This window comes from Carettochelys insculpta, chromosome 19 (assembly GCF_033958435.1).
Source record: "Carettochelys insculpta isolate YL-2023 chromosome 19, ASM3395843v1, whole genome shotgun sequence".
Taxonomy (NCBI): domain Eukaryota; kingdom Metazoa; phylum Chordata; order Testudines; family Carettochelyidae; genus Carettochelys; species Carettochelys insculpta.
Genome location: NC_134155.1, coordinates 9,448,379 through 9,473,407, shown reverse-complemented (window position 1 = coordinate 9,473,407; position 25,029 = coordinate 9,448,379). Strand labels below are relative to the sequence as shown.

At 44.1% G+C, this 25,029-nt stretch overlaps 1 protein-coding gene across 10 annotated transcripts in view; it reads right to left on the bottom strand.

The window, feature by feature from the left end:
- Positions 1–21,263, bottom strand: part of CUEDC1 (CUE domain containing 1) — a 156,648-nt gene extending 135,385 nt beyond the window's left edge. For 5 of the 10 annotated variants that reach the window (XM_075013356.1, XM_075013353.1, XM_075013355.1 and 2 more), the window contains exon 1: positions 21,071–21,261. The gene's annotated coding sequence lies outside the window, so the exon portion shown is untranslated. Of the gene's footprint in view, positions 1–20,658; positions 20,817–21,070 lie in introns of those variants that run through there. The other 5 variants (XM_075013358.1, XM_075013352.1, XM_075013361.1 and 2 more) reach the window with 3 other exon arrangements.
- Positions 21,264–25,029: the final 3,766 nt, after the last annotated feature.

Below are 25,029 nucleotides of genomic sequence, written 5' to 3'. Positions count from 1 at the left end.
TACAGAGGATTCTTTCTTAGAGGAAGAACTGTGTCCAAAGCAAATGATTAAAACTGTTTGTTTTTTATGACTGTTTTTAAAGGTTAAAGATTTTTGTAAAAATATTTTAAAATCCATGGAACCCAAAAATATCCTGACTGAGGCAGAGAAACAGAGCTCTTCTGCCAACAAGGGCATCAGATTCTTAAACTGCCAAAGGACACATCAACTGCATCCTCCTCTAACACCCAAAATCATATTTGCAGTGTCCAAGCTGCTTATTCAGTTACATCGTAGCACAAAAAGGAACCTCACTATGTGCATCTGTTAATGAAAAGGCAGCACAGCCCAAATACAAAACTAGGAATCAGGATCACTTAAATTCTCTCTTAGCTCCATCAGTCACCATGGCTCTCTCACTCTCTTAACCTTCCTGTACCTCAGTTTTCTATCTGTAAATAAACCAGCAGTCATGTAGCACTTTAAAGACTAACAAAATAATTTATTAGGTGATGAGCTCTCGTGGGGCAGACCCACTTCTTGATAAGAAGTGGATCTGCCCACGAGAGCTCATCACCTAATAAATTATTTTGTTAGTCTTTAAAGTGCTACATGACTGCTGGTTTGTTCTGTTATTCTACAGACTAACAGGGCTACCTCTCTGTTACTATCTGTAAAGTGGGTGTGTCATAACCTACGCACCTCTGTGACTAGTAAGAGGATTAATTAATTGCTGTTTGTGAAACACACTGAAAGTTATAAGTCCTATGCAAACACAGTCTTACAACTGCATGCCTAATTTGCGCATTCAGCTGCTGTGAATGTATGTGGGAGACAGGTTATATTGCCAGTGCATGAAAACAGACAGGTATGTAGTTTGATCTCTGGCAGAGGCAGTTATCCATTTTGCAAACACAATCCTAGCACAAACTTAAGTGAACTGCAGTCTTTTTTGAAAATTCAGGCCCACAAATCACTCTCCACCCCCTACCCCTTCTGCACCTGGCAAGACAACCGTGGACTTTTCTCTCCAATGCAGATCTGGTCATGATTTTCCATGTCTAATTCACCTCAGTATTGTACTGCTGTAACATACTCCAGGGGGAGCAGTGCAAGGATGACCATTCAGAAACAGAAGCTAGTGCAGGATATGGTTGCCTGCTTATAAAGTAGAACAGAGTCTGGTACAAAGAGCACATAACTCCAGTGTCTTTGAGCTGCACTGTCTGTTGGTACATTTCAAGTTGGAATTAAAGCTGTTGGCCTTAAACATCAAGCCTTAGGTTGTCTGGAATATAGTTACCTGACATAATATCCAGGTTGAAAGCAGCAAACATGTGCATGTTATTTCAGAGGAATTCCCTTGATATGAATGAAAGGGAGATCCATAATTTTGGCTTACTTTTGTATTCACTCCACTGATCAGTCCTGTTAAGCTAATCATCCATAGAGACTACAAAACCGAGATTTACCTGGGGGAACACAGTGTATAAGAATAGGTAGTAATCCTTTAAAGTTAGTAAGCCTTACAGTGATAGTCACTATATTCTACTATAGAAAATGCAACAATTCAGTCAGAGCAGCAATATGTCTACATAGCTAGTAGAGCTAGTCGGGTAATTTTTCTGACAAAAAATCAGTTTTGTTAAAAATGTTAATTCATCAAAACCAAACTTGTTCACAGGGAAGGAGAAGTTTAAATTTTCCCATTTAAAAAAAATTTGGAGGCATAGTAGCATTGGCATCATGTCCTCTTGTCTCTGTCAGAGGTTGGGAGTAGGTGGCAAAGGACAAATCACTTGGTGATGACTGCCTGCTTTCTCCATTCACTCTGGGGCACCTTGCATTGGCCACTTTGACAGATGGGATACTGGACTAGATGGACCTTTGGTCTGACCCAACATGGATGTTCTTTGTGTTCAAATGGCCAATGCAGCCTATTTGGACATTTTAAAAAATTCTATCTCTTGGTACAAAATTAAAAGCTGCTTTGAAATTCAAGTTGATTTCTAGTAATAATGAAAAACAAGTGTTTTAAAGGGTGATTGCAGAACAGCTTAATCAACCCTATACAAAAAATTTCAGATTTAAGATTGAATTTCTCTAAATTTGAGATGGGGAAAATTTCAGGATTTCTCACCAAAAGGAAAAACCACTTCCCACAAAGTTTTATTATCTAGCCTTGTATGCGGTGTATATTCAGTAAATCTGGTTTTATAGGTGGCATTGGGCTCCTGTAATTCCTTCATTTGTAGTGTAAAGAGCAAAAGGCCAAACAAGGAGGGCTAAGGGAATTAATTCATTGCTGGTTGGGAATGAAAAAATGTTGCTTTTTAATTGTTTGCTGATGGGTATTTATCTGTTCTTTCAACTGGGACTGGTAATCCCTGATATAATGTAATAATGTGCAAAATGGGAGTCCACACCATGTGATGGTCACCAACTGAGAAATTCAATCAAAACAAAACAAATAAATACAAACAATATGAAATAAACATACGCCCTAACCAATGCCCTGGAAGCTCTTAATACCAACATCTTTCAGGAAAAAGTCATTTAAACTACCAGAAAAAGATCATATTCCCATAAATTCTATACAAATAAGTCCAAACTTAACAGAGCACTCAAACTCCGATATAAAATGAGGATTTTTTAACAAACCCGACAGAAAGAATTTCATCTGCTATTAAATTCTGTAGCAAAGGTTTATTCTAAATAGGTCTAGGATTTTCAAAGGAGTTGAAGGGTAATGTCCAAGTCCTTTAGGTCACTGTTTTTGTTAACGAAGAGAACCTTTTGAGTAGCAGGATGTATACTTAGATGCTTAGATAGGGACTTTGTCAAACATAGAAGCTCAATGTTAAATAACGTAGGACCTGTAGGATTTTAAAGTAACTTCTACGGAACTGTAGAAATTCTTCATAGAATTCAATGGATTTCATCCCTATTAACTTCCAGAGGATTTTTTTTTTTTTTTTTTAAGGACCAGCCTTACAAAATGCATAAGGATCCCTTAAATAGTAATCTCTGACTTCCTAGATCTTTAGCCAGCTAAAAGTAATAACTACTTATATGTAGTCCAAATTGTGGGTTGGAAAGAGCGTGGACTAGGTCTCTTCTAGAGACAAGGCTCCTTTTAGTCTGAATGTTTACGCTGCTGTAGCAAAGACTCACCATAGCAACCAGCTTTGCCACAAAGCACAGCTCAGCTTGAATTACCCGCAAGGAGAAACGTTGAAACATTAAATCCCTTTTCTGTAATGCATCAATATAACCTTTCATTAAAGGGGAAAAGAAAAAAAAATCCATGACAGGCCTTTACTGCCAGTTGAAGAGCATATTTTCTAAAGTTCACCTGCTGGAAAAAAAAATGAAGCTGATTTTCCAAAGAAGATTAATGTCCCCTCAGGCACAAGCACAAAATCAAGCAACAGCCTGACAATTTTATAGGTAATTAGCAGAACTTTCAATGGCTCTCCCATCGCTCCCCCCGTTAAAATACTGGAATGTATTCAAGGCCCAATCCACCATACCCACTGAAAAGTGCACATCACAGATGATGAGCACCCTTCCATAAAGGATAAAGCACTAAGCTTCACATACGCCTCACCTCAACCCCAAAACTATTCATTGAACCAGTCACCTTTATCTTAAAAGCCCTCCAACTTTGGATGGACATCTCCAGAGCTCACCTAACAAAAATGCCTCTCCTTCCACTTAGTGAGAATGTTTATATAAATCAGAACAATACCTTCTAGGGGAATAAACTATTTATACAGTTTTCATTAAAAATTCTTCACCACATACTTTGCTTAGAGAAAGCCTTTGAATTGTAAAGGTTCTAGATAACACACTTAGAATGAAGGATGATTAACAACTGAAAGGATGACTTCACAGTGCTTTATCATTTTTGTTTTCCAGTTATATAAATACACCATGCAGCAAAGCTATAGCAATTTGAATTTCAGGATGGAATGTGTGATCAAGGAAAACAGGAGGGAAAAGATACCAAAACTGTATCTAGCCTCATACACTGCCCCAAAGTTGAACATTACTTTTTTTACACCAGTGTAATCACACCACTGTAACACACCCAGATGACCACTGCAGGTGCAAAATAAAAGGTTGCCTATTTGTATTAACACTGTCTTAATGTTAATGAAAACTAGGAACTTTTTGGTTTACATCCACAGCAGGGTTTTATAGCACAGCCCTTTGGTGCACACCGCTAGTCACATCTTCATCATCCAAGCTGCATGGCAGTGTAGTCAAGTGTTCACAATACTGGGATTTTTTTTTTTCTCCTGAGGAATAGCAGATGGCTTGAGACAATCAGTAATGGGCCACAGAACCTTTCAACTATAGGTCAATGGTTCACATTTTTGGTAGGTAATGAGCTTTCGTGGGGCAGACCCACTTCAGATATGGAAATAGACCAGATATTTCCAGATCTGAAGAAGTGGGTCTGCCCCACAAAAGCTCATCACCTAATAAATTATTTTGTTAGTCTTTCAAGTGCTACACGGCTGCTTTTTTGTTTTCTCTATGTAAAAACATCTCTCTCTTCATAGTGTGAACACAGCATACATGTTTGCAGGGCAGAGGCTTGCCTACACGGACCAGACAAAGGGTGGACGGGGAGATAAAGGCATGCAGGCAAGAAGCTCAGGGTCACATGACAGGTGAACTATATAAGCTAAAATAAATACACATTGTTGGTACAAACCTGAAATTCTTTCAAAAAAAGGCTCTTGCTACATTCAACACAAATTAGGAAGATTTTGTTGTTGTTTGTTACATTGTATATTTTAGGCCTGCTCTGGAACGATTTTGTAAAACCTGTACACCTATTTCAGTTACTGATTCTTGGTGACCAATCACAGCTCTATACTGGTAATACAGAATTATACCACTAGAATCCATCGCGTGGCCACAGCTATATCAATATAAAAGATACTACATCATATCTTTATTTCCCTTCTCTTTGGAAATAACTATACCAATACACAGTAAACTCTTTCATACCTGACATTCTGTCATCCAGAACTCTCAAACAACCAGCATAAGTAAAATTTAGTTACGTTTTCCATAAGTACAGCATAGTAAAGTAAATACAAATAAATAAAGCAAATGCAGTGTGAGTTTACAGTGTACAATACTACTGCTGTTGGTGAATAAAGTACTCTGCACACATTTTTGTTTGTTTTTTAATATCTTGTCTTTCTTTAGTGTTATGCATTGCTAGGTATAGCTCTCTATTATCCCGAATATTTGAATATCCGGTAACCTCCCGGTCCTGGGGCTGCCAGACATGAAAGAGTTTACCTTAAGTTCCTGCATACCAGTATAACTGTGTCTACCGTAGGACTTACTGCGTACCATGTTAACTACCCCAAGGGTGCATTTACACTAGGAACTCACTTCGAAGTAGCCAGTAGAGAGACCACACACATTTTCCCTTACTTCAAAGTTAACTTTGAAGTAGGGAGCCCAACTTCAAAGTCCTTACCGGGAATGGAGTAGTGCCCTACTTTGAAGTTTAACTTCAAAGTAGGCTGGGTGTAGACACTCAACTTCGAAGTTGCTTACTTCAAAGTACAGCTTCAAAGTAAGCAACTTTGAAGTTATTTTTGTAGTGTAGACACAGCCCAGGACAGTTAAACAGGTACAGCTTGAGAAGCACTTATTCTGATGTCATTTTTAGGAGACAGAAGGCTTGATAACATTTCAACAAAATGCAAAGCATGTTCTAAACTGTATACATGAATCACTGTCACTTCTGTTGCACATTCAAACTACCTGCACATAAGCCTTAAATTGCTGCAGAATTCTACAGGCATTGACAATAAGAGCTTGGGAGCATGCTATGACAACCTGACCACATGCTCAGCTAATTAGATTTAAATTAAACCTTAGCGAGATTTGAGCTGGTGGAACTCTATCTGTTACTGCTCAATATGAGCTCAGAAAATGGCATGAAGTGAACGGTCAATCTCAGGTTAAAAAAAGTCAGAATCATTATGCTTCTACTAATGAGGCGGATGCCTTTAATTTATTCTGGATTTAAGGCAGCATTGAGCAGATCTTTGTGATAAACAGTCAGCAAAGGCACCTGGCTGAAAAGGGAGAGCAAATATCTGTAGCCATAACTGAAGTGTTCAGAGCTGTGGGCACAGAGAAATAACAGATTTTATTGACTACATTTTCTCTCTCCCCCTTAGGAGAGAATATAATGCACCAATTATTTGTGCAGCTCAGTCCCCTCAAATTGCCTTTACAGAATCTTTCATCTGTCTTTGCCTCGCTCAATATTTTCACACCATGAGGCACTTAGCCTGATTTGGATATTTTACTATAAATGGAACAATATGTGATAAGTGTTATTTAGGGCACCTGAACGCAGCTGAGCTCTGGGAACTTCTGGACCATTTGAACCATTTAACCTGCCCTTGAGGTCATTGTTTAAAATGCAATGCAAGGTGGTAAAAACAGAACGTTGTCATCCCTCTGATGGATGTTAGTCACCTACTTAAGACAAATGGATGGTTTCAAGTCCCATCCTTAGTAGGGGGCATTTATTAAGCCTCCAGACTGGCTGCAGCATGGCTGGCAGATTGAGAAAGGAGACCAACAACTGAACAGGACAGATATGGAAGTCCCCATTCACACATCCCTTAGACCAGTGGTTTTCAACCAGAGTGCTGTGGCACACTGGTGTGCCCCGAGAACTACCCAAGCGTGCTGTGAAATTTCCCCTTGCTATTGCTCTTTGCAGTGCCACCACAAAGGGAAACTGACAACCCTGCAGGAATCCATTTGTGCTGGGAAGCAGATGAAATGCTGCTACCCAGCCAGAAGGAGCTGGTGGGGAACCCAACCCCCACCCCCTGCTGTGGCAAGAGGATCGGGGGAGGGAGGGAGCCTGTTGCATCTGGGACTCAGTTTTAATGACATGTCCTAGCTCTAACAGATTGCCCAGAGGGGAACCGCCTTTCAGTGACTACTCCTTTACTCAACATCCCTAGCATGGTGTTGAGCAGATTTTGAAAATGTATCCATGCTCACTGTCTAAGATGGTGTATTCCGTAGAGGATTTGAAACATTAATGCATTTGATCCTTGTTTAGCTTGTTGTATGCACTACTGTGTTGCAAACCTCTCTAGTAAGACTACAAGCATAGTAAATGTAAGTAAATGTGAAGTTTGTGAGCAATCGATTCAGCTGAACAAGTGGTTGTGCCATGGAATTGTTTGTCTAATTGAAGTGTGCCATGTTACTGACAAAGTTCGGAACCACTGCTCTAGATCAACAGTGAGGCCTGCAAAAGCTGACATGTCTGTGCTCTCTGAATGGACAGATTGAAGGGCTTACATAATTAGTACCCTCAGCAATCACCAAGGACCCCATCCTCACACAGGGGCCTGAATCAAGCTCCTAAATCCAAATTTAGGCACCTCACATGCCCAGTAAGACCACTGACAACGACATCATTCTTTAGATGCCTAAATCTGGATGTAGGAGCCTAACCTCAGGCCCCTACATCACTCAGTACAGCAGTGATGAGCACAATATAACTCAAGAGACTTTAAACATAATACAGTGACAGCATCCAGAAGGTGTTAGATGCTTTATAGATTGTAAGATTGATCAGATCAATTCATACTGAATTAAGAATAAAATCTGTACCCATGACCTAAATAGAAGACACGGCTGTTTATTTCCCCTTCAGAGTTTATGTGAGCGATACCTCCTAAGTGAATTTTTCTGTTGGCTCTTGTATGTGTAAGGTGAAGCCAGAATTTCTACAGTATCTAATCTTCAAGCCCCAGTCCTTTCATTAAACCACGTGTGTGTTTTGTTCAAGGACTTGATACAGTTTTGGAGGTTTTAAAAAGAATTTTAGTGTTCCATACATGGAATAAGATCCAATGAATCGAAGAATAAGAAGGAATACTGTAGGGGTGCTCAAATACTTTGTTGATGCAGGTCATAATAGCACCTACGTAGTTTACACTAGAGAGGAATCAGAAAGGAGTCAGGAGCCAATTGCAGATTCTGTTAGTCACATGGACTATTTAAAGAAATTAATGCTTATCCCACTAAAACTAACCTTTGTTGTCATGGGTAAAAAGGGGCATTTGTACCACCACAAGATAACAAATGCACAATAGCTCATCCCAGTGCAAAATCCCAATGAAGATGAAAGCATGATAATTTTTAACCAGTTAGATGGGTGAAGACAACCACAGGTGGAGCTGCACTTTGTCCCCACTAGGATTTTATAGAGAGAGCACAGCAGGCATCCTTCGATCCCAAGGGATCATGGGTTTGCGCCCCAGTTGGACTGATTCGAGCAGAGTCTTTTGTGGCTGTGCAATCCAATCCGGGAGTGGCAGTCCTTTCCGCACTGTGAGCAGCAGTAGGCAGATGTCGCTCTGGTATCATGGGCATGGATCTTCCTGAGGGCTCTCCTGTCTTCCGCTTCCTTCACCAAGGTAGTTTCATACATAGCAAGAGCTTCCTTCACTCCCTGTTTCCAGGCATGCCTGTCTGAAGTGAGCGAATGACAGGTGTTCACACTGATAGAGAGAGTGCTGAGGTCACGCTTGCACGTGTCCTTGTAGCACAATTTAGGTCGCCCTTTCAGCCTCTTTCCAGACACCAGTTCACCGAAGAGGAGGTCCTTCGGTATTCGGCCATCCGTCATGCGTGAGACATGGCCCAGCCAGCGCATACGCCTCTGTTTGAGAAGGGTGAACATGGAGGCGGTGCCTGCCCTCTCAAGCACTGCACTATTGGGGACCTTGTCCTGCCATGAGGTACCGAGTATGCGCCTAAGGCAGCGCATGTGGAATGTGTTGAGCCGCTGCTCTTGTTTTGAGCGCAAAGTCCATGTTTCACTGGCGTACAGCAGTGTGCTCAAAACACAGGCTGTGTAGGCCTGCACCTTGGTGTGTACAGTGAGCTTATTGTTAGCCCATACTCTCTTCATTAGCCTGAAGAACGTTGTGGCGGCTTTTCCAATGCGCTTGTTGATCTCGTTATCAAGTGACAAGTTGTCCGAGATCGTCGAGCCTACGTACACGAACTCATGGACGACTTCCAGTTCGTAGTCTAGCACGCTGATAGATGGCTCGTTACCCACGTTTTGGCCCATCACCTGGGTCTTCTTTAAGCTGATTGTGAGGCCATATTCCATGCATGCATCCGCAAAGCGAGTTATGAGTGACTGCAGTTCCTGCTGAGTGTGAGCAGCAATAGCTGCATTGTCAGCAAAAAGGAACTCCCTTAGACGCTTCGTAAGCACCCTGGTCTTCACTCTAAGCCTCAACAGTTTGAAGAGGTTGCCGTCCATTCTTGTGCAGAGAGAGATGTCCTCTGTAGCAGTTCTGAAGCCATATTTCAGCAAAATTGCAAAGAAGATGCCAAACAGTGTTGGAGCCAGCACACACCCCTGCTTCACTCCACTGAGAATCTCAAAGGGTTCGGATGTGGATCTGTCGTATACGACGGTTCCCTTCATGCCTTCATGGAAGGCCCTAATAATGCTGAGCAGAGTTGGGGGACAGCCAATCTTAGCAAGAATCATGAACAGACCTTTTCTGCTGACAAGTTCAAATGCCTTAGTCAGGTCGATGAAGGCAATATACAGAGGTTTGTTCTGCTCCCTGCACTTTTGTTGTTGATGAAGATGAAAGCATGATAATTTTTAACCAGGTAGATGGGTGAAGACAACCACTGGTGGAGTTGCACCTTGTCTCCACTAGGATGTTATAGAGAGAGCAAATGAACATAAAAGTAACTTTTTTTTTTTAAAGGCAGTAAACAGAAAGTGTTACTCTCAGTGGGGGATACACTAGAACATAAGAACATAAGAATGGCCATACTGGGTCAGACCAAAGGTCCATCCAGCCCAGCATCCCATCTGCCGATGGTGGCCAATGCCAGGTGCCCCAGAAAAGGAGAACAGACGACAATGATCAAGTGATTTACCTCCTGCCATCCATCTCCTGCCCTTGTTCTGAAGGCTAGGGGCACCATACTTTATCCCTGGCTAATAGCCATTTATGGACCTAACCTGCAAAAATTTATCAAGTTCTTTTTTAAACCCTAATAGAGTCCTGGCCTTCACAGCCTCCTCAGGCAAGGAGTTCCACAGGTTGACTGTGCGCTGTGTGAAGAAAAATTTCCTTTTATTAGTTTTGAACCTACTACCCATCAATTTCATTTGGTGTCCCCTAGTTCTTGTATTATGGGAAAAGGTAAATAATTTTTCTATATTCACTTTCTCCACACCATTCATGATTTTATATACCTCTATCATATCACCCCTCAATCGCCTCTTTTCCAAACTGAAAAGTCCCAGTCTCTCTAGCCTCTCTCCATATGGGACCCGTTCCAAGCCCCTAATCATCTTAGTCGCCCTTTTCTGAACCTTTTCTAATGCAAATATATCTTTTTTGAGGTGAGGAGACCACATCTGCACGCAGTACTCAAGATGTGGGCGTACCATAGTTTTATATAGGGGAAGTATGATATCTTTTGTCTTATCATCGATCCCTTTTTTAATAATTCCTAACATCCTATTTGCTTTACTAACTGCCGCTGCACACTGCGTGGATGTCTTCAGAGAACTATCCACTATAACTCCAAGATCCCTTTCCTGATCTGTCGTAGCTAAATTTGACCCCATCATGTAGTACGTGTAATTTGGGTTATTTTTTCCAACATGCATTACCTTACACTTACCCACATTAAATTTCATTTGCCATTTTGCTGCCCAATCACTCAGTTTGCTGAGATCTTTTTGTAGTTCTTCACTGAATCATCATAGTTGTCTTTTCAAACCAGCCACATAGTATTTTGTTAAACTAGCAAAATGGTGGGAACAGCTATGGAAGTCAGAAGGGTAGGAAACAGTTATTCGTGGTCTGGTCCTCTGCAGTGTAGATTGTCCTCAATTCTCACTAACATTCATGGACATTGAGCATTTTGAAGGATGCTCAGCACATCTCAGTGGCAAACCCAGACTGTTTTAAGCACTGTACTTTCTCAATTTATCCAACAGCAGCAGGAGCTACCTATTCCTTATTTTATCAAAGGCATATTTACCAGGTGGTCCACTACGCTTATTCTTAGTAGTAACAGCAGAATGCTGTATTTATTATTATTACAAGGGCCGTATCCACACTCGCCAAAAACTTCGAAATGGCCATGCAAATGGCCATTTCAAAGTTTACTAATGAAGCGCTGAAATACATATTCAGCGCCTCATTAGCATGTGGGCAGCCGCGACACTTCGAAATTGACACAGCTTGCCGCCGCGTTGCTCATCCAGATGGGGCTCCTTTTCAAAAGGCCCCCGCCTACTTCCAAGTCCCCTTATTCCCATCTGCTCATAGGAATAAGGGAACTTCGAAGTAGGCAGGGTCCCTTCGAAAAGGAGCCCCGTCTGGACGAGCCGCGCAGGGGCGAGCCATGTCAATTTTGAAGTGCTGCGGACGCCTGCATGCTAATGAGGCGCTGAATATGTATTTCGGTGCTTCATTAGTAAACTTCGAAATTGGCCATTTCGAAGTTTTTGGCTAGTGTAGACATAGCCAAGGAGTTATAATTTTGCATGTTTAGCAAAACAAAAAGGGGATTTTTAAAAAAAACAGCCATGCAATGCACACACCCACTTGGTCAGTGATTGAACATGAAAATATTGTTTTGTGATGGTCATTTTTTGCAGAAAATTCTCAAACTTTTCTCAGGGAAAGTTTACGAACTATCCAATCTGCTGGTAAAAATTTTTGCTGAGACAAAAATATAAATGAGGCCAATTTAGGGGGAAAATGGAGAAAGGCATCACTGCAATGTGTATTTTATCTCTGAAAAACCTCTTAATTATATTGTTCTACATCAAGTCCAAGACCTTAATAAGTGGAAATCAGTCCAGAGCTTAAGGGTTAACCACAAATATTTTGGTATGTAAAGGATTTCTCATATTTTTCAAGATAAATTCTTTAATGTTCTTGACTTAAGATATTATTGGTTTAAAATGTACTGGTCTCTTAAAACCCCATAAAATAACAGAACAGTGTGTTCACAACTCACAGAGTTTATGGCAGTCTGAGAAACCACCAGAAAAAATCATTCTATCCACATAATCATGTGCTCTTTAAAATATGCATCTTATCCATGAAGGGTTGAACATGAAAAGCTTTATTTATTGATACTAGCACCCAATTCTGCTGCTACTCCTCAGGTAGCACTTGTGCTGAACTCCATGAGTGTTCCATACATTGAGTTGGTACAGTACTGGAAGAATTACTGGAGTGCTCACTACAAGCCTGATCTTGTAATGGAACCTCAACTCCCATAGGATCGTGCCCTAACATTTAAGATCTCTCTCAATAAGCTAGCGATACGATTCCCAGATCACGTAGGCATACTTAACCTAAGCTAACATGATAAAAAAGTCAGTGTAGCCATGACAGAATGGGCAGTGGCAACACAGGTTAGATGTCCCAAGTACAAATCTGCCTGAATCTGGTGGGTACATAGTCGACACAGCTAACCCATGCTGTGCAGCTACACTATTTGTAGGTCACTAGCTCAATGAACGCTACCTAAGCTATGTCAATGTAAGCCACAAATCACATTCTGAGTTCACATTTTAGATACAGCTTGAGGCTACATCTAAACTACAAAAGAAAGTCAACTTAAGCTTCCCAACCCCAGCTATGTGAATAACGTAGCTGCAGTTGATGTCTCTTGGCTCAAGTTACTACAGGCTCTAAAATGGGGGGGGGGGCGCGCAATGGGAGAAACTCTCCCATTGACTTCCCTTACTCTTCTCAGCTGGGGTATAGTAGCAGGGTCAACAGGAGAGCAATATGTGGTCGCTTTGGTGGGTCTTAACTAGACCCATTAAATCCACTGCCAGTGGATCAATCTCAGAGCATCAATCTGGGAGGTAATGTAGGTGTTGCCTTAAGGTTAACCTAATTGCAAATCCTAAAGAAACTGAAAACTTCTCAGTCTCTACAGAATAGCGTATTACAGCCTCTATTCAGCCTTGTATGGAGTAACATCTGCAGAGGCTGAAACTGTGCAGAGAGAAGAATAACAGAGCCTGATGCTCCCACTGTCAGAAAGTGAGCAGTGAGTGGAAGGAGCCTAATTCTAGCATCTCTCACACAGCCTGGCCAAAAGAGCTGCCTGGGTACACAGCAGGGAGCAAACACTTCCATGAAAAGGAACGAAATAACTTCTTCTCTCCCACAGCCAGGGGACAATGGAGGTGGGGTGAGGAGAGAGGAACAGTGACACTTTCACAATTTGTTTTCCAGGCTCCTCTCTGGTTGGTGCATGACAGTCCCAAACATGAAGATTTTCCAAGTGGGGAAACAGAAGAGTGAAGGTTGCCCCATACTGATTCTGATAATTTCAAAATTCTCTACAGGTTGAACCTCTCTAGTCCAGCAGCCTTGGGACCTGAATGATGCTGAACAAGAGAGAATTTGCCAGACCACGTCTAGCAGTATTACCAACACTTCCCCTGATTACTGGACTCTTTGAAAATATTTAGAGGTAAATTACAGTTAAATAAAAGCACAGAACACAGTCAGGACCAGTGGCTATAAACCAACTTTATGAAGCCACAGATAAACTTGGCCACACCCATGATAAGTGGTCATCTGGCTAACTAAAATCATGCTGGATTGTGGATGCTGCCAGACGAGAGAGTGGCAGGCTAGAGAAGTTGAACCTGTACTATAGACACAGCAGGAGAAACCCTAAAGCTGTGGCTCAACACAGAATCTTATTTTTCCAGCTACAAAACACACAACTCAAGTCTCCATTACAGCATGTTTTAAAAGCTTTGGCTAACAGAATTACATAGACAATTTTATGTACAATTTTTTTATGTTGACATGCTACACCATAATGGCACAGAGAAAGTAGTAATTAGATCCTATACAAACTAACCAGCTAGCTTCCACTTCTTTGCAGTGCCAATTGTTGCCCCAAACACTTTTCTGAAGCTGGATTTAAAAGCAAAGCCTGGGAGATAACTGATTGGCAGCTCAACAATACACTTAAAATAAGCATTATGACCCTCTGGACATCAGACCAGTAAAAGCACAAACCAGATTACAGCCAAAGGAATGAGACATGGAGCATCCTGTGTGTTCTGACAGAATGGAAATCAATAGGAAGGGTTACAGAGCTCATTGAGCATACTAAGCCCTACTGTCCCTCTCAAAGTCTGTGTGGTTTTTTTTTGTTTTGTTTTCTTTTTTAATGACAGGTGGTACCAACGTTGATTAATAGAGAGAATGACTTTCCAAAACCCGAATGTTTTAAATACAAAACAAAAAATATTAACTAACATGATACCCTAAAATGTCATCCTATCCTTACATGATAGATGGAGGTGCTCTGTAGTTTATGAGTACTGTATATTGGCTTGGTTACAGGAGTGTTTACTATGGTATTATATTGGTTTATCACAATGCAGGACTGTCTAGGAAAACAGGTGGAAGGAAAAGAATGGTTCAGGAGAGTCACCTCTCAGCAAACACATAAAAAGCTGTTCCAGGACTATTAGCTTTGATGATTTTTCCTTATCTTCAGCTAACCTCCAGGACTGCTTTGCACCATAAGATCAGAGCTAAGAAACACAGAAGAACGACAGCAGGGTTTAAAAGGGACCTTCAGAGGAACCAGAGCAAGACATAGAACTCTGCTGAGGAAGAAGGCTCTGAAGAAGGCAACTTCACTATCAGGAGATGGCCTGGCTCTAGGTAGACATGCATGTAGACTGTTTTAAAATCTCCACTCTCTGACTGCTAAAATAAACAGTGCTTTGTCTAAAGGAGACTGTCAGGCAGTGTTCCCTGTACGCTGAGCATCTGGGCGGCAAGCTCTTTAAGGCGGAGCTATATACTGCACAAATTAACCTTTTCACTGTAATGTATGTATTCCACATAAAACTGTGTGGAGAGACTTTGGACAAAATAGTATATGATCATGTAATTAAACACTTTATCATAATGTATATGCACAAGGGTGCCAAATTTAAATTGCACCGGTAACAATCTTGCATTTCCTAATTTTTGGGTCTTGGCTTTGGAACCTCAATCATGTTCCTGTAACATAGGTATGACAATTACTAGCTTTTTAAGAAAAGCCATAATACGGTATTATGTTGTCACTCACATGGATCATTATCAGGGTTAGAATCTTTAGATCCACTGTACAGACTTTTGCCATTTCAACTAATGGAGTAACTGATAGCAGTAGTAGGTAATCATTCTCCAGGGCTACGTCTACACGTGAAGCCTACATCTAAGTAGCTTATTTTGATGTAGCAACATCAAAATAGGCTATTTCGATGAATAACGTCTACACGTCCTCCAGGGCTGGCAACGTCGATGTTCAACTTCGACGTTGTGCAGCACCACATCGAAATAGGCGCTGCGAGGGAACGTCTACACGCCAAAGTAGCACACATCGAAATAAGGGTGCCCGGCACAGCTGCAGACAGGGTCACAGGGCGGACTCAACAGCAAGCCGCTCCCTTAAAGGGCCCCTCCCAGACACAGTTGCACTAAACAACACAAGATCCACAGAGCCGACAACTGGTTGCAGACCCTGTGCCTGCAGCACGGATCCCCAGCTGCAGCAGCAGCGGCCAGAAGCCCTGGGCTAAGGGCTGCTGCCCACGGTGACCATAGAGCCCCGCAGGGGCTGGAGAGAGTGTGTCTCTCAACCCCTCAGCTGATGGCCGCCATGGCGGACCCCACTATTTCGAAGTTGCGGGACGCGCAATGACTACACGGTCCCTACTTCGACGTTGAACGTCGAAGTAGGGCGCTATCCCCATCTCCTGATGAGGATAGCGACTTCGACGTCTCGCCGCCTAACGTCGAAGTTAACTTCGAAATAGCGCCCGACGCGTGTAGCCGTGACGGGCGCTATTTCGAAGTTAGTGCCGCTACTTCAAAGTAGCGTGCACGTGTAGACATGGCTTATGTGGACTAGAACTAGAGGGAGAAGTGATACAGTAAACCTTCAAGTCACACAAGGGTTGCATTCCTGCAACCCCTATATAACACAAATCTTTGCACAAGTTGCACGGGGGAGACGGGAATCAGGCTGTAGCCTGGTTCCTGGTTTCCCTGGACTTGCAGGAGCTGGGAAACTGACCAGACCACCTTAGTCAGTTTCCTGGCTCCCAGAGTGGTAGGGAGCTGGGAACCAGGGGGCAGCCTGGTTCCTTTTCCCTGCCATTTGCAGGACCCAGGAAACTGACCAGCCATGTGCTGGTCAGTTTCCTGTGTCCAGCAAGGAGGGGGAGATGGAACACAGCAGCAGGGTGGTTCCCAGCTCCCTGCCAATTGCAGGACCAGGGAAACTGACCAGCTCACAGCTAGTCAGTATCCTGCTTCCAGCCAGCACAGGGCAGCTGGGAACCAGGCTGCTACTTGGTTTCCAGTTCCTCACCTGGTGGGGGACCTGGGAAATTGACCACCCATGAGCTGGGTCCCTCAAGCAGCAGGGAGCTGGGAACCAGGCAGAATCCTGTCTCCCTGCTCCCCTCCACTCCTTAGAGCCCTGGTCAGTTTCCCAGCTCTGCAAGCAGAGGGGAGCTGGGAGCCAGACTGCTGCTTGGTTCACAACTCCTCACTGCTTGCACTAACCCTCCCTGGTCACTTTCCTGGCTGTTTCTCCCTGCCTCCTCCCCGCACTCCTGCTGTCACGCTGCTGTCAGGCTGACAACCAGAGGGCTTGGGGAAGTCACGGAGAAGGGACTCCTAGCTTCCCACAGCTGCGAGCAGCCAGGCAGGCTGACAGCTGCAGTGCGTGTTCAAGTTGTATTTAACTCTCATTAAAGTGAGTTATGCATAACTTGAAGTTGTGTATTTCGAGGGTTTACTGTACACACTTTGCCAAGTGGTTTCTCGGGTATTTGCTGACATAAGAGCTATAGTTATCTTATTTTCTCTTACCTGGTCTCAACTCCTAATGCTCCCAGTCTGGGTTCACCATCAAATGTCAGTCTCCCCTTCAATGACCTTCCCGGCTTCTCCTTCCTTGGCTCCACATCCCAGTCTCTCCACCCAACCAGTCCCAGTTTTCTCCCCACAGCCCACCTCCTTGTCAGCTTACCCACCAGTCTATGTGCCCATTACTAGTTCCTAGTCCCATTCTCTTTGTCCAGCCAGTCCCAGTCTCATCCCTTCCTCCAGCTGTCTGATCTCAGCATTACTAACAGCCAACTGGCTCTCAGCAGCATTTAAAGTGTGACTCTGTCAGGTAGGAAGAGTCGACAAAGAGTCAAAAACCTGGCCAAACATTAAGAAAAACCACAAGCATTAAGAGTCAATCTGAGGATTACTGAAAAGTGCACTTTAAAGACCGTTGTAGCAAAGCTGCTGCTCCCAGATTGAGACAGATCCCTCACTTTTTTTCTCAAATTCCCACAAGCACTGAAGTCCCCTCCTCCTCATCTTCCTCACTGGATTCCAGTGCCAGCCTTCCCTCTTTATATCTCTTACCTCTCCTCCAGTTCCACACTCCTTAATCCAATCAACTCCTTTCCTTACTCACTAGCACTGCTTTTGCCCCTTTGCGTTTGACTCCCATAGCTTCCTAATTCACATGTCTGAAGTGTCAGAGAGGGCACAGGAGAGACAGGCTCCTTGCTCTCAGTTCTCAGGTTCAGCCCCACCCAGCTTCAGTGGAAAGGCTGGACCCACTGGAACTGGGAGCAGCCAGCCAATACAGGGACAGTCTGGCTTTGCCTTTAGGCCTTAGCTGGAGCATGTTCAGACAACCTCCAGGAATGGAGCATGCACTGTTCAGTCACACACACAAGCTGCAAAAAGCTCCACCATGTTCAGTAAATATGGAATCTTCTGAGATTTTAGCCACTAATATCAAAATCTCTGTGTAAGAACTTGGACAAATTTAGGTCAGTGGATTTTCACAAAGATGGTAAAAGGCACATCCATGATACACAAGCCAACCCCCCTCCTCAGCCCCCTGCCAAATTTCAAGATGCTGCTCCATAGTATCAGAACACTAGAGCTGATTGAAGTAAACATTTTTTAGCATAGGCAAAACCACATATATTCCCTTAGCCTCACTCTTGGAAAAACCTAGAATGTTGTGGCTGAAATTTTCTCAAAATGAGCCAGAAGCAGGAACCCAAACAGCTAAAGTTTGGAAAAGCTATAAACAACTGAAAAAGGGGTGTGCTATAGGGAAATGTCAAGCAGCATTACCAGAATTTATTACTACCAGCTCTGCCTGCAATTAGAGAATTTTTCTGTTCTCCAAACATTTGCACCCTACTGACCTGGGAACACAGGGGAGGACAGCACACCCAGCGACTGTTATTGAGAAGTGCATCATTCCCACATTCTAGTATTAAAGGTTATCACTTCTAAGTACTGACACCTGCTAGAACCTTCTATTCAGATTAAAGATAAGCATATAAAATTCTCAGTTCAGCAGACAGAGTTCTCCTGTAGCAAGAGAGAGACAAAGATCAAACTGGAGGCAATTAAAATCAACACCCCCTGCAATGACTTAGACCCCAGACACTGACCCCTCCCATGCTCCTTGTCAAAGGGGAAAGAGACAGCTGTAACAGAAGGCAAGAGTGCGATGACTGCTAGTAGACTTTCTGCCTTCTAGTCTACATTTATACCTTGTTCCATCACTACTGTTGTTTGAGCAACCAATGCCTTCATCACCTGCTGGAGACTGGTAGTGGATGCTGATATGAGCTGGCCCAAGAAGTACAGCTAAGCTACTTGTATACAGCTGAATGTAATATGCCCAGCACTTCCATCAGAGAAAAAAGGTTTTGGGAGGATGGGATAGAAAGGTAGGACGTACTTTGCAATTTCAGACCCTGCGGAAGCTGAAAAGCAGCAGCAGCCAAACTCCAGATGTGAAAAATTATTCAATATATGAGCATCAATGGAAGGCCCTAATCATGATCAGGGCCCACTATGCCAGGTTCTATCAAAATACAGAGGAAGACACAGGTCATGCCATGAGTACAGTTACTATCAGAAGAATTTACAGTGCTGATTTTTTTCTTTTGTTTTAGATTAGGCAAAAATGAATGAAGACAAACATGTAGGGGGCACTAACTGCTTCAAACAAACAGCAATGCAGTGAGTGCCAACTGCCAAGAACAATTAGTGTGCCAATCCCAAGCACTACAGTGTATTGTAGACCACTGCAGGATATAAACATCCTAACCGTTCTTATACCCCTCTGAGCTTCTCAGTGCACTCTGTCTATTCTGACTCTCTTGATTAGACTGCTAACTCCTTACAGGTAGGAACTTTCTCTACTTTGTGTTTTGTATGGTACTAGGTAAACTATCAGCATTTTAGACAAATTTCACTCATCTGAGAGAAGAGACTCCTGTAGCTCAGTCTGTCAAAAAGAAACTTTTCCCATGCATGCATATTAAAATTACACCCACCCTGAAATCTACCTGTGATCTAGGACCCTACCCTGCCTACCTTAGTCATGTGAATAGTCACATGGCCTCAGTGTAACTACTCACACAGGGGATCTGAAAACAAATCTAGAAGTCACTCGGTAAGATACCATAGAAAAACAATCCTCTGCAGGCAGTGAAGGGATAGATAAATTAACATAGATGGAAAAGAGCTATTACCAAAATCCCAAACAGTTTCAGTACACAGAAATGTACAAAATGCAAATTCAGTACCTGTGGACTGAAGCTAAACACTATCTTCACCTATCTACTACAAGACTTCCGCTGTATTTTTCCCCTGAATACCTCATACTTTAGTTACTGGAATTTTGGTTTTGAATCCAGATAGATAGATCAACCATCCAGTGACCTGATTGGATGAAAACAATTCCATTGAGCTAGAACTACGGAATACCATTACATTGCACAATAATGGTTTCGTATCACTTACTAAACACCATGGCAAAAACAAAGTAACTTATAAAAAGATTTTGACTGCATCTTGAGCATATGTTTTTAGCGTGACACACATTTATCCTATAGCAATTCCTTTATTTATAGCCTACCTAGCATACATTTTAATGATGTGTCACTGACAGTCAAAACGTTCAACAGCACCTGGTACCAAAACGCAGCATTCTGATTGGCTTAGGGTGATTCAGGCTATTAGAAACTATTTGGGCCATAAAACTACAGCTCTAAAACAAACACAATATGAGTAAGTTACTTTGCCAGAGGGTACGTCTGAACTCCTGTATTTAACAAAGTGCAATCATCCCAAAACCCCGTGAGCAAACTATAGGTCCCAGGTTATAGAAAACACACAGATTTCTCAATCAGTTAATTTTAATGGACGTAAGTCAGCCTGTTTTAAGACACATCAACAATGAACAACACAGCAATTTCTTCCCCTCCTTAAACACTCTCATCCCTCTTCTGCCATCAGTGAACACAAACAGCCCGAGTTATAAAGCTACAGAGCGGCCAAAACACCAAACCCTGCTCCACTGATTTCCACCCATTCAACTTTTTTTTTGGGGGGGAGGAAGGGGGGTGGATAATCTTAGAGGGGGGGACACAGATTTCGAACACAAAGGCCGAGGGAGCAGGCAAAGGAGAAACACAGCCAAGGAAGAACCTGCACATAAAGCCGAGCTAACCTTGAGGAGCAGGCTCCAGAGGATGTGGGTGGAGGTGGGGGAAAGCCGCCCGCTTGCAAGGAGAAAGGCAAAGCCGCGCGGGGTTCTCCACACGCCGCCTCTCCCGGCGTGGGCGGCCGCCCGGCCCCGACAACCCCGCCCCAGAGGGCGCCTCTGGGCAGGAGGGGGGAAATGCTCCCGCCTGGAGCCAGCTGGGGGAGGGGGATGTGGCCAGAGGGGAGGCAGGGAAAAGTGCCCCCTCCCCCACCCCAGCCAGGCGGGGCCAGCCTGGTAAATCCCCCCTCCCCGCGCGACAGCCCAGGGCCGCTGCCCGCCTCGGCACTGCCCTGGCATGGGGGCAGCCCCGGCCGCACAAAGGCTCCCCCCCAACCCCCAGTTCCCGCCCGCGCCGGGCATTGCCTGCCTCGCTTACCCGGCTGCCGCGGCGGCGACTCCCCGGGCTCCCGCCGCCGGAGTGGGGGGTTGCGGGGGCGGGCGCTGCCCCGCCGCCAGGGAGTCGTTGGCGGCCAGGCGCGCGCGAGCTGCCCGGCCGTTGGGCGCCGAGCTCCACGCGCAGCTCAGGGGCGGGGGAGGGGGCGCCTCAGAAATGGCCGGGGCTCGGCTCCGGCTCCAGCACGAGAGGGAAACGCGAGCCCGGCGGCTTCCTAGCGGCCGGCTGCCTGAAGTGCAAAGGAGATCTTCCGGCCCGGCCCTGGAGGGGCTGCGCCCCGGGATTCCCTGGGGGAACCCCCCTCCCCCGGCAGGGAGCTGAGCCCCGCAGCACCGAAGGGAGTAAGTAAAGAGCCAGGCTGAGGTACAGCCCTGTGCCCAAGTTGGCTGGATCAGGGTCCCCCCTATTTTTTTTATCCATGTGCAGAATAAGTTTTATGGTGTGCACCGGGGGACGTGCACCACCCCTTTGCACTAATCCCGGGGGTGGCACCTGGCTGTCTCCTGGGCAGCTGCCCAAGCGCTCAGCTTCCAGGGAACACCAGGCTAGATGAACATCCCGTTGGGCCTGGCTCCCAGGGCCCCTTGCTGAGCAGTAGGTGCTGTAGGTACGGGAAGGTAAGTATTTGTATGACTTCTGGGATGGTGCTGGGCTGGGGTTCCTGAGGGAAACCACAATGAGCTCAAAGGAGGCCCCTGAAATTAGTGACTGGGCAGGGGGATTCTCAGCCAGGCTTCAGAGACCCCAGTACTGCACAGCTTTCCTCCCTGCAAAGGTGAGGGATGAGGCTTTCCATGGAAAAGTTACTGGGGGGGAGGATGCCAGTATGGGAACAGTTAAGAACCACTGCAACTGCATCCCCCCAGAAGGATCCTGGACCTCCTACTTCCTTTCTTGATAGTGACCTTTACATGCAGTAGCAGGAAACAGGAGCGAAGGGGAGTAGAAAGGCCCAGGGAATAATGAGCCCCACGTACCTACTGAGCAGACAAGAAGAGCATTTACATTTCGCCTGTCCTGAATGTGGAGTACACCTTTTAGGAAGCAGGGTGTCAATATTTATATTAGGGTGGTGCATCACAGCCCATTTTGGCTGCACAGTTGCTGCTTGGAGTGATGGATGCTCTGCTGCATACTGTGGTGTTAATGCTGAAGTTGGGATAGCTCAGTGGTTTGAGCAATAGCCTGCTAAACCCAGCGTTGTGAGCCCACTCCTTGAAAGGGCCATTTAGAGATCTGGAGCAAATAGATCTGAAAAAAAAGGATGGTGCTTGGTCTTGCCATGAGGGCAGGGGACAGGACTTGATGACCTCCTGAGGTCCCTTCCAACTCTGTGAGAGGTGTATCCCCATAATTCGGTGAAATCCTCTGCAAAAGGGTCAGGTAAATTCTAGGTTGTCTGTTTCCATAGCAATAGGTAGGGACTAAGGCCCTGAACAGAATTTGTTTCAACAATATTCAATGCTAGATTGGCATTGCACTTTTTGTCCTGATGGTTTCCAACATGCTTTGGGGCTGTCCATCAGTTATATATGTCTTTGGGAGAGGAGCAGGCCCATATGCAGGAATTTCGGGGGTGGGGCTGCTTTTCTTGTAAATATGGACAATCCCCTCCACACACACGCAGTGGGCCCTGCCCTTTTCCCCCTAGTCCTGGCTCTTGAGCTGGCCTTGCCCCCCACTCCTCTCCAGCCACCCCTGGCTCAGCCCCTCTGTCCCATCCACCCCACCCCTCGTAGGCCCAAAGATCCCCCATCCTGTGCTCAGCCTTAACCCCCCACCTCCCAGTTTGGCCCAAGGACCCTCTCACCCCACCTTGCTCAGTTTGGGCCCCCCCTCCAATGCCCCAATCTCCCTCGCCCCTGCTTGGCCTGAATATTCACCACACCACCACAGCTCAGCCTGCACCACCCTCCCCCAAAACCCCACTTGGCCCAAGGACCCCCCCAAACCTGCTAGGCCCAAAGATCTCCCCTCCCTGCTCAACCTGGGAGAGGAAGGATTATCTGTAACAAGGGGCAGCCAATGGGATAGGCAGTAGCAGCAGCAAAGAATCACCTCCTCTTGGCCTACCCCCACCCACAACATTCACCACGTGGTGCTCCCATCAACATCAATAAGAGTGTGGGACAGGAAGTGATCTTTTCTAAGAAATTACAAGTGAAACTTTCCATCTAATGTATATGTCAGGGAGTTTGCCTATTTGTTCAAGAACTTTTACTAAATGGTAAGAGCTAGGACTATCAAATTTGGTGTACACCTTCTTCTTACAATAACATAAAGCAAGATCAGGACTTGGTTGTGCCAGAAGACAGTGTTCCTATTAATTTTTTCCATCCCTGGGTGAAATAAATGTTATGTGCACCAATGCATGTGCAGATGTACACTACCACTGGAAACACATGGTGCAGGCTGCAGCTGCTCTGCTAATCAGCTGGGTGACATCTGAATCTCTCCTGGGCGGCTGCCCAAGCATTCATCTTACAGGGAACAATGCTGGCCTAGTGGGGGCTGAAGCTCCCCAACTCCCAGATTTGTTGCTTGCTGCTCCCCTTCATCACTGTCAGGGAGTGAGGGGAAAGTGCACAGTTTGCTACATTCCTCACTTTGGCTTTGGTAGAGAGTGCAGGAGTCAGAGTTAGAGGGGTGAGGAGAGCCACAGGACAAGGGCTGTGGTGTGGTTTTGAAACATACAAACATTTAAATAAAGTGTGTACATTTTCCTTTTATTTAAATTTAAAAAAATCACTGTCCTTTGGACCCAAGTAATGCTGGATACATTTCAGACTGTAAAAAAAATGTTTAACCAGTTTATTGAAATGTAGTACTTGGGGGAAAATATGTGCTCAGTGTAATCATTAGCATAGATTTTGTTTTGTAAGGAATGAGTTACAGCTCATTTTAGAGTCATACCAGAATCCTTGAGAGCTGTTATATAGAACCATACATATTTCACGTATTATAGGTGAACTCCCTTTTCAAGGCATTCATTGTTCAATTAGTTTGATGTGTTTGGATTAAAATGCTCTCACAGAATTCCTTAGAGTTTTATATTTATCACTCCCATAACTGTAAGCGCTCACTGTCATTAACATCTAACTCTAGTGCAACAGGGACACTGATGCACACAGCAACAGTATAGTAACAGTATAAAGTTCCATCAGACACCAACCGAAGACACCAAACAAGAAGTCAACCACTGGCTTACTGCAAATGCATCAGTGTTGAAGATACTGCTCAAGCTGGTCTTCATTTAACTTTATTAAGTTAAATATTTATGGGAAAATGTACTTGAAAATTTTAAAAGTTATAGAAACTCTCACCACTCTTGTTCCTGTTTGTTTATGCCTGTTCCCAAGTACTCACAGTCAGAGCATTATGTATTTTTATCTAAACTACACTTTGCTTAGCTGCTAAACAAGGGTGAATAATCATACCAAGGTGAAAGCGATCTCTGTGCTAAGGGCTATGTATAAAATCTTTGTGTTCTTATAGGCCCAAGGTAGGCCTAAAGAGTGTCTAACCTGTGTTGGTCACTTTGCAGAAGGACAAATTTCATCCGGCAGAGCAATGCATTATTTAAGACTTCAGGAATAAATTTCAACCTGGAGTCTGACAGTCATATTATACATGCTTGGAAAGAAGGTTTTAAAATAGAAAGTCAGACTGAGCCTTTTAACTATAGCACTTCAAACAGCTCTAGCCCAATAAACAAGGAAACATTCACGTTGCCTTGTACTTTCAAATGTGAAAATTATTTTTAACTGTACATTTAACATATGGCCCTCCATCACTTTTCTGTCAACACTCTGAACCAAGTGTAAACAATGAACCAAGTGTAAACAATGATCATGGAAATCAGTTAATAATTTAAAGCAAACTCATCCCTTAACTAACTATTCAATTTTTACTTCTCCAAACAGGGAAGTGAAGGAGATGTT